An 8,385-nucleotide genomic window follows, 5' to 3' on the forward strand; every position below is an offset into this window, starting at 1 on the left:
CTCTGTATCTAGTAGTTTGTTTGCTTCCATTTCATTTAGTTCTTTTTCTGGAGATTTCTTCTGTTCTTTTATTTGTGACATGTTTCTTTGTCTCTGCATTTTGGCTGCTTCCCTGTGTTTGTTTTTATGTGTCTCCTGGAATTGGTAGAATGACCTTGCTTAGTAGGTGTCCTGTAGGACCCAGTGGCTCAGCCACCCCAGTGACCTGAGCTCAGCACTCTAGGTGTGTCCCTGTGTAGTCTGTGTGCACAGTCTTATTGTAGTTGAGCCATGATTGCTATTGGAATCACTAGAAGGAATTGGCCTCCAGGCCAATTGGCTGTGAGGATCAGATATGACTACAGTGGAAGAGCTGCTGTGCAAGAGATACCACTATTGAGAAGAACTTGCTTCAGTGGGGTTTTGTTGCTCACTGAGTCTGCCCCTTGAGATTATTGCTTGTGGAGAGTTTTAATCTGGTATGGTCTGAAGCTGTCCACCGGGTTCACTGGCTCTGGGGCCTCCCAGGAGATGCAAAGACAGCCACTGCCTGGGGCCACCCAACAGGAGCTACAGAGTGATCTGTAGATGGCTGCCACTTATGTTGGGCTTAGAAGTGCCCAGGCAAGGCCAAGCTGTGAAGCAAGGCAGGCTGCTGCTAATGACACTTCTTGGGCCTTTTATCGATAGGTATAGAGTATGATGACACCAGATGCTTGTTTGAGAGATTTTAGCAAAGTGGGAAGCCTGAGCCAGGACAGGCCATTCATATGGAAAAGCTACTGCAAACGGCTTGGGTGGGCCTGAAAATTGGATGGGGCAGGGTCTCAGGGAACCACCAGGGTGGAGCAAACAGTGTGGGCCATGCTGATGGAAACTCAGGTATGGCGGCCAGTCAGCTCTCTGATGGGGGAGGTGTCAACATAGGAACAATGACCCTGCAAGCACCCTTATCTTGGAGAAAGCCACCCCCAAGTTCTTGCTCTAAGGCCATACAATCCAGTTCCTCCCTGTCTGTCCCTAGATCCCCTCCTTACCCCCAGGCCAAGCTGCTGCCCCAGCAATGGAGTTCAGAGGGAACAAGTCCGAGTAAGTTTGTGCACTGGCCCTTTAAGAGGAACTGCCTGAAACTCCAGCAGCCTCAATGTCATTCAGTCATATCCCCGCTGGTTTTTATAGCCTGAAGTTATGGGGCCTTCTCTTCCCAGCTCTGGAAATCTTGGCTGGGGGGCTGGTGTGGGTCTATAACTTCTTGTTCTTCACAGGATACCTACACAGCTAAGATATCCTTCCCAATTAAAAACAAGGCCACACATGGGTGTCGGACTAGCAAGTTCCAGGCTTCCACCCCTCCTACCAGTCTCCATGTGCTTTCTTCTTTACTTCTTTAGTTGTAGGACTTCCATTCAGCAGTTTTCAGGCAGTTCTGAATGATGGTTGTTCTGTATTTTAGTTGTAATTTTGATGTGGTTGTGGGAGGCAGCGACTACCAGTATGTACCTACACAATCATCTTGGTTCTCCTCCACTAAAGGGTCTTTCCTATTACTCCTTGTCATGCCTTTGCAGTTTCATAAAGTGGCTTTGTTTTATTTAGTTAAACAAATCTTGAGAATTAAGGGGCCTTGTGACAATCAGCAAAAAACTTAGAAAGCAGAAGCCACATTTTCTTTTTTTTTTTAAATTAAATCTTTATTGTTCAGATTATTACATTTGTTCCTCTTTTTTCCCCCCCCATAACTCCCCTCCTCCCAGTTCCCGCCCCACCCTCCGCCCTCACTCCCCACCCACTGTCCTCATCCATAGGTGCACGATTTTTGTCCAGTCTCTTCCCGCATCTCCCACACCCCTTTCCCCCCCAGGAATAGTCAGTCCATTCCCTTTCTATGTCCCTGATTCTATTATAATCACCAGTTCATTCTGTTCATCAGATTATTTATTCACTTGATTCTTAGATTCACTTGATAGATGCATATTTGTTGTTCATAATTTGTATCTTTACCTTTTTCTTCCTCTTCCTCTTCTTAAAGGATACCTTTCAGCATTTCATATAATCCTGGTTTGGTGGTGATGAACTCCTTTAGCTTTTCCTTATCTGTGAAGCTCTTTATCTGACCTTCAATTCTGAATGATAGCTTTGCTGGATAAAGTAATCTTGGTTGTAGGTTCTTGGTATTCATCACTTTGAATATTTCTTGCCACTCCCTTCTGGCCTGCAAAGTTTCTGTTGAGAAATCAGCTGACAGTCGTATGGGTATTCCCTTGTAGGTAACTGAGTTTCTTTCTCTTGCTGTTTTTAAGATTCTCTCTTTATCTTTTGCTCTTGGCATTTTAATTATGATGTGTCTTGGTGTGGTCCTCTTTGGATTCCTTTTGTTTGGGGTTCTCTGTGCTTCTTGGACCTGTAAGTCCATTTCTTTCACCAGGTGTGGGAAGTTTTCTGTCATTATTTCTTCAAATAGGTTTTCAATATCTTGCTCTCTCTCCTCTTCTGGCACCCCTATAATTCTGATGTTGGTACGCTTGAAGCTGTCCCAGAGGCTCCTTACACTATCCTCGCATTTTTGGATTCTTTTTTCATTTTGCTTTTCCGGTTGGGTGTTTTTTGCTTCCTCGCATTTCAAATCATTGACTTGATTCTTGCGCTCCTCTGGTCTGCTGTTGGGAGTCTGTATAATATTCGTTATTTCAGTCCGTGTATGCTTAATTTCTAGTTGGTTCCCCAATATAAGATCGAGGGTCTCATTAGTTTTCTTGTAGATCTCATTAAGTTTATCGGCGGCTTCTAAACAGTTCTTGAGAGACCTTAAAAGTGTGGTTCTGAACTCTATATCTTCCATTGACAATTTTGTCCTGTTTCTTTGTCTCCGCATTTTGTTATGCTTCCTTGGTGCACCCCCTAGTGGTCTTTGTTCGCGGTCTTATAGTTAAATCTTGATTGTTGTAGCTAATTCCAGGGAGGGTTTGACCTCCAGGCCAAGTGGCTATGAGAATCAGCTGTGTCAGCAGTGAGAGAACTTCTGTCCTCTAGGGAGGTGCTAATCTAGCCTTTGCCTGAGGCTATCCGGCAAATGTCTCTGTGCAGGGCTTGGGCGGGGCGGGTCGAACAGGATCAACAGGGTGGGCCGGAGAGAGCAGTTATGGCGGCTCTCAGTCCTGTCCCCAGGGGCTCTGCCTCTCTGAGTCCCAGCACCTGCTGCAAAGCTCAGAGAGAAAGCTGCACTCGCTCTGACCGAAGCCAGACAGTTCCGCTTCTCCCGTTTGAGTCTGGGTCCCTAAAGACTCGCCCGGATCTGGAGCTCAGAGTCTGCAACTCCCTCCCGATTGAAAACGCCAACCGCGCCTTCCGCCGCCAGCCCGCTCCACGCACTCCACACCTCAGAATTTGACTTCAGCACTGCGCCTCCTCTGAGTGTCCGTATGCGTTTCTCTTTCCTCCTAGTTGTAGGACTTCCACTCAGCCAGCGTTCCTGTGGTTCTGGGTGATGTCCCTTCCGTTTTTTGGTTTCACTTTTGAAGTAGTTGTTCAAGGCAGCAAACTCCGGCGTTAACCTATGCCGCCATCTTGGTTCTCTCCCACATTTTCTTTATCATTGTAATTAGTATCCAACATAGTGACCAGAGCTCTGGAATTAGTATGCTTTAGTTTGTTTTGTTTTGTGGCTTTTTAAACGAAATTATAAGCAGTTAATATCTGGGATGGGGGAATGTGACACACACATGTCTTTATTTTGAGGAGAGAGCTATTTCTAGACTGCCCAGTCTGGGTAGGTAGTGATTAATAAACTCCTAACTAGGACCCGGCCAGGTAGCTCAGTTGGTTGAGCATCATCCCATACACCAAAAATGTCCCGGGGTCATTACCAATCAGGCCTCATACCTATGTTGTGCTGGGTTCCATTCCTCATTGGGGCATGTATGGAGGCACCAATTGACGTTTCTCTCTCACATTGATGTCTCTTTCTCTCTCTCTCATCAATAAAAAAAAAATAGTAAATAAACAAAGTTCTAACTAAGAACCCTTTCCCACCCCCAAAGTATTAAATCTCTTAAGAATAAAAGGGTGAGCCCTGGCCAGTGTGGCTAAATGATTACAGTGTTGGCCTGGGCACCAAAGAGTCATAGGTTTTATTCCTGGTCAAGGGCAGGTACCTCATTTGCAGGTTCGTTCCATGGCCCAAGCCTGAGCATGTGCAGAAGACAACCAATTGATTTGTCTCTCTTACATTGATGTTTCTCTCCCCCAACTTCACTCTCTCTAACAATCAATGGAAAAGAATATATCCTCAGTGAGGATTAAAAAACACACAAAAGAGGTCCCAGCGTGCCCTGCGCCTCAGCCCTTCTGCTCCCTTGCTTGCTCGCGCTCTCCTCGGGAATCGAAGGGGCTCTGGCCACAGCTTGTGGCTAGGGAGGGAGACCCAGGCAGCCGCTCAAGGGAACAAAGCTGCAGTGGTGGTGGCGGCGGCGGGAAGATGTCCGGTGAGGACAAGTAGCAGGAGCAAACTATCGCTGAGGACCTGGTCGTGACCAAGTATAAGATGGGGGGCGACATCGCCAACCGGGTACTTCGGTCTTTGGTGGAAGCATCCTGCTCAGGTGTGTCGGTGCTGAGCCTGTGTGAGAAAGGTGATGCCATGATTATGGAAGAGACAGGGAAAATTTCTAAGAAAGAAAAAGAAATGAAGAAAGGTATTGCCTTTCCCACCAGTATTTCAGTAAATAACTGTGTGTGTCACTTCTCCCCTTTGAAAAGCGACCAGGACTGTATTCTCAAGGAAGGTGACTTGGTAACAATTGACCTTGGGGTCCATGTGGATGGCTTCATCGCTAATGTGGCTGACACTTTTGTGGCTGGTGTAGCTCAGGGGACCCAGGTGACAGGGAGGAAAGCAGGTGTCATTAAGGCAGCTCACCTTTGTGCAGAAGCTGCCCTACGCCTGGTCAAACCTGGAAACCAGAACACACAAGTGACCGAAGCCTGGCACAAAGTTGCCCATGCATTTAATTGCCCGCCAATCGAAGATATGCTGTCACACCAATTGAAGCAGCATGTCGTCGATGGAGAGAAAACCATTATCCAGAATCCCACAGACCAGCAGAAGCAGGACCACGAGAAAGCTGAATTGCAGGTACATGAAGTATATGCTGTGGATGTTCTCATCAGCTCAGGAGAGGGCAAAGCCAAGGGGGCAGGACAGAGCCACCATTTATAAACGAGATCCTTCTAAACTATATGGCCTGAAAATGAAAACTTCACGTGCCTTCTTCAGTGAGGTTGGAAGGCGTTTTGATGCCATGCCGTAAACTTTAGAGCATTTGAAGATGAGAAGAAGGCCCGAATGGGTGTGGTGGAATGCGCCAAACATGAACTGCTGCAGCCATTTAATGTTCTCTATGAGAAGGAGGGCGAATTTGTTGCCCAGTTTAAATTTACAGTTCTGCTGATACCCAGTGGCCCCATGCGGGTAATCAGTGGTCCCTTTGAGCCTGGCCTTTACAAGTCTGACAAGGAGGCCCAGGATGCAGAGCTAAAGGCCCTCCTCCAGAGTTCTGCAAGTCAGAAAACCCAGAAAATGAAAAAAATAAAAAGGCCTCCAAGACTGCAGAGAATGCCAACAGTGGGGGAACATTAGAAGAGAATGAAGCTGGGGACTGAGGTGGGTCCCATCTCCCCAGCCAGCCGCTCCTGCCTCATCCCCTTCCCACCACACCCCAGGCTCTGTGAAGTGCAGGTCGTCTTTTCCACCCAGGACCGCCAGCAGATCAGGGGTCTCCCTGCCCAATCCCAGTCCCCCAACCCAAACCCCTTCCAACAAGAGCCAGCTCCAACTGACTCTGGTCTTGGGAGGCCAGGCTTCCCAGCCACCGAAGACTCCTTTAACTAGAAAAGAGAAATTGAACAATAAAATCAGGATTCAAAATCCATCGTCTTCAAGCCCCTCTTTCTAGCCTTTTTCTACTACTGTCTGCTTGGTAAAAGTTTATGGCCCTACAACAAAACAGGGAGGAGGCTAAAGGAGCTACCACCATCAAAGATTGAGCTGAAATTTTTATACACTCTGATGTCAGCATTTTCTCTTCTGTTGGGGCTTGTTCCTCTCTTTTCCCACTCTCCGTGAGTATTTTATCTGGCCTCAAAGTAGAGAGGAGCTGTTCTTCAGATGGTTTTATTCACATGTGGTAGGTTCCTTTTCTGATCCAGGCTATCTGGTCAGGCCCCATCTTTTTTTTAGGAGCTGGAGCCTGCACTTACCAAGGGATTCTCATCTATGCAACGGATCCTCATTTGTAAATCTTTATAGTCATTTTTGTTCTGTAGGACTCCCCCCGCCGCCCCTCCCCCCCCCAAAAAAAAAACTGTAAAGGAGGAATTCATTTTAACCGGTTAATTTCTTTGGAGTCAGTGGGGTCTTCCCTTGATCGATCTTACAAACCTGAGCTGAAAGCTCAACTGTGGTTTTGTTCCCTGTTTGAAATATTTTGACCTCCCTCCCTTGAAAGAAAGGTCAGGAACCAGAGGAGCAGACTGACTGAAGAGACAACTCCTGGCTTTCTACACTGTGGACTTGAATTGGATGAATTACTAGGGGTTTGGAGAGAAAGGTGATGAATTTCATTCAGTACCTCTGGCATGCTGTCCCAGGGAACTAGGGCTCCTGCTAACTTAGGAGGTTTTTAAAGTGAAAACGACATGGAGTTGAAATAAATGTGGATTTGCTCATAAAAAAAAAAAAAAAAAACATACCCACAAAAGAGAATAAGAGTGTGACACTAAAAAAAAAAGAAAAACAAATCAATAAACTCCTGCAGGTGTCAGGAAGGAATAAAGATTTTGTATTATAGATTTTCCATGAAACCTAGCCTAGAATTGAAGAAATATTAGAATATTTCAATCTTATTTTTAATTTTTTTAAAATATATTGATTTCAGAGAGGAAGGGAGAGGAAGAAAGAGATAGGAAGATCAATGATGAGAGAGAATCATTGATTGGCTGCCTCTTGCATACCCTCTACTGGAGATCAAGCCTACAACCTGGGCAGTCTTCTTAAAATTGATCATTAAAATATTTGCCCAGTGTGATGGTTAATTTTATGTGTTAAGATGTCTGACAGGATGCTCAATTATTTGGCCAAAATGCAGTCTTGATGTTTCTGTGAAGATATATTTTAAGTATGATTAATATTTAAATCTGTAACTTTGAGTAAAGCTGATTATCTTTCATAATGTGGTGGGCCTCGTCCAAAGTAAAAGGAATTCTCTTCAAAATTGAAGCATTAAAACCCTGTCCATATTTCCAGGCTGCTATCCTGTGGAATTCACTCAAGACTGCAACTTTAAGTCTTACCTGAATTTCCAACCTGCCAGTGTACCCTATAGATTTTAGATAGATAGACAGATAGATAGATAATCTTCTATTGTCTTTTTTGATTGGAGAACCTTGACTAATACACACAGTACTGCACTTTAATGTATATTCTACATAACTAGATCTCAAACTTTAATATGAATCAAGATAAACATGATTACAGTTGTCTCTGGAAGTTCAGTCCAGCGCTTCTGTACATATAATAAGTTCTTTAGTTGGTACACTCAGTTTAGAACTATGGTATGTGCATTTGATTTGATTAAGAGCTTTTGGATGCACATTATATGCTTATTATGTATAGCCCAGAAAAGGGAGAGGGAATTAATACTTTTATGATCTTAGAAAGTGATCAGTCAGGTGTTATCTGTTTTTCAGATGAGAACACATGCTCATAAAAGTGAAGTAACTATTAAACAATGGAGCCAGGATCTGAACCCAAGTATTCAGATTGCTGGCTGAGTATCTTTTCTGCTTAGTTGCCAAACCCTTAAAGATCATTTTTATGACTTCTTTATCATCATCAAAAAGCTTGTCTTACCCGGCCTGTGTGTCTCAGTGGCTGAGTGTCAACCCAGAAACTAAGAGATCACAGTTCAATTCCTGGACAGGGCACATGCCCAGCTTGTGGGCTCAATCTCCAGAAAGGGGCATTAGGGAGGCAACCAATTGATGATCTTTCTCTTTCTCTTTCATCGATGTTTCTATTTCTCTATCCCTCTCCTTTCCTCTCTCTCTAAAAATCAATAAAAACATATATATTTTTTTTTAAATTTTGGGGTTGTTGTTTTTTTAGCATCTAGAAGATTCCAAGAAGGATGTGGGATAGGTGGAAGTTACACTCATCTTATCTGGTGTCAAACCCTATTTATAGCTAAATTACAAAACAATCAACCTGAATAACCAACTGAAGGAAAGCTGAAGTATTATAACCACAGATTTACAGAAGAAGCCACATAGGAACTGGTAAGAAAGGTGGAGACACAAAGAGGGCAAGCCTCTGCACCCATGTGTGGCAGCTGAGAATCCAGAGAGATATCT

The 8,385-nt window shown here is 44.6% G+C and overlaps 1 pseudogene; it reads left to right on the plus strand.

The window, feature by feature from the left end:
* The first annotated feature begins 4,453 nt into the window (after positions 1-4,453).
* Positions 4,454-5,758, plus strand: LOC118662493 (annotated as a pseudogene).
* The last annotated feature ends 2,627 nt before the right edge of the window (positions 5,759-8,385 follow it).

Source organism: Myotis myotis, unplaced genomic scaffold, assembly GCF_014108235.1.
Source record: "Myotis myotis isolate mMyoMyo1 unplaced genomic scaffold, mMyoMyo1.p scaffold_m19_p_1, whole genome shotgun sequence".
Lineage (NCBI taxonomy): Eukaryota > Metazoa > Chordata > Mammalia > Chiroptera > Vespertilionidae > Myotis > Myotis myotis.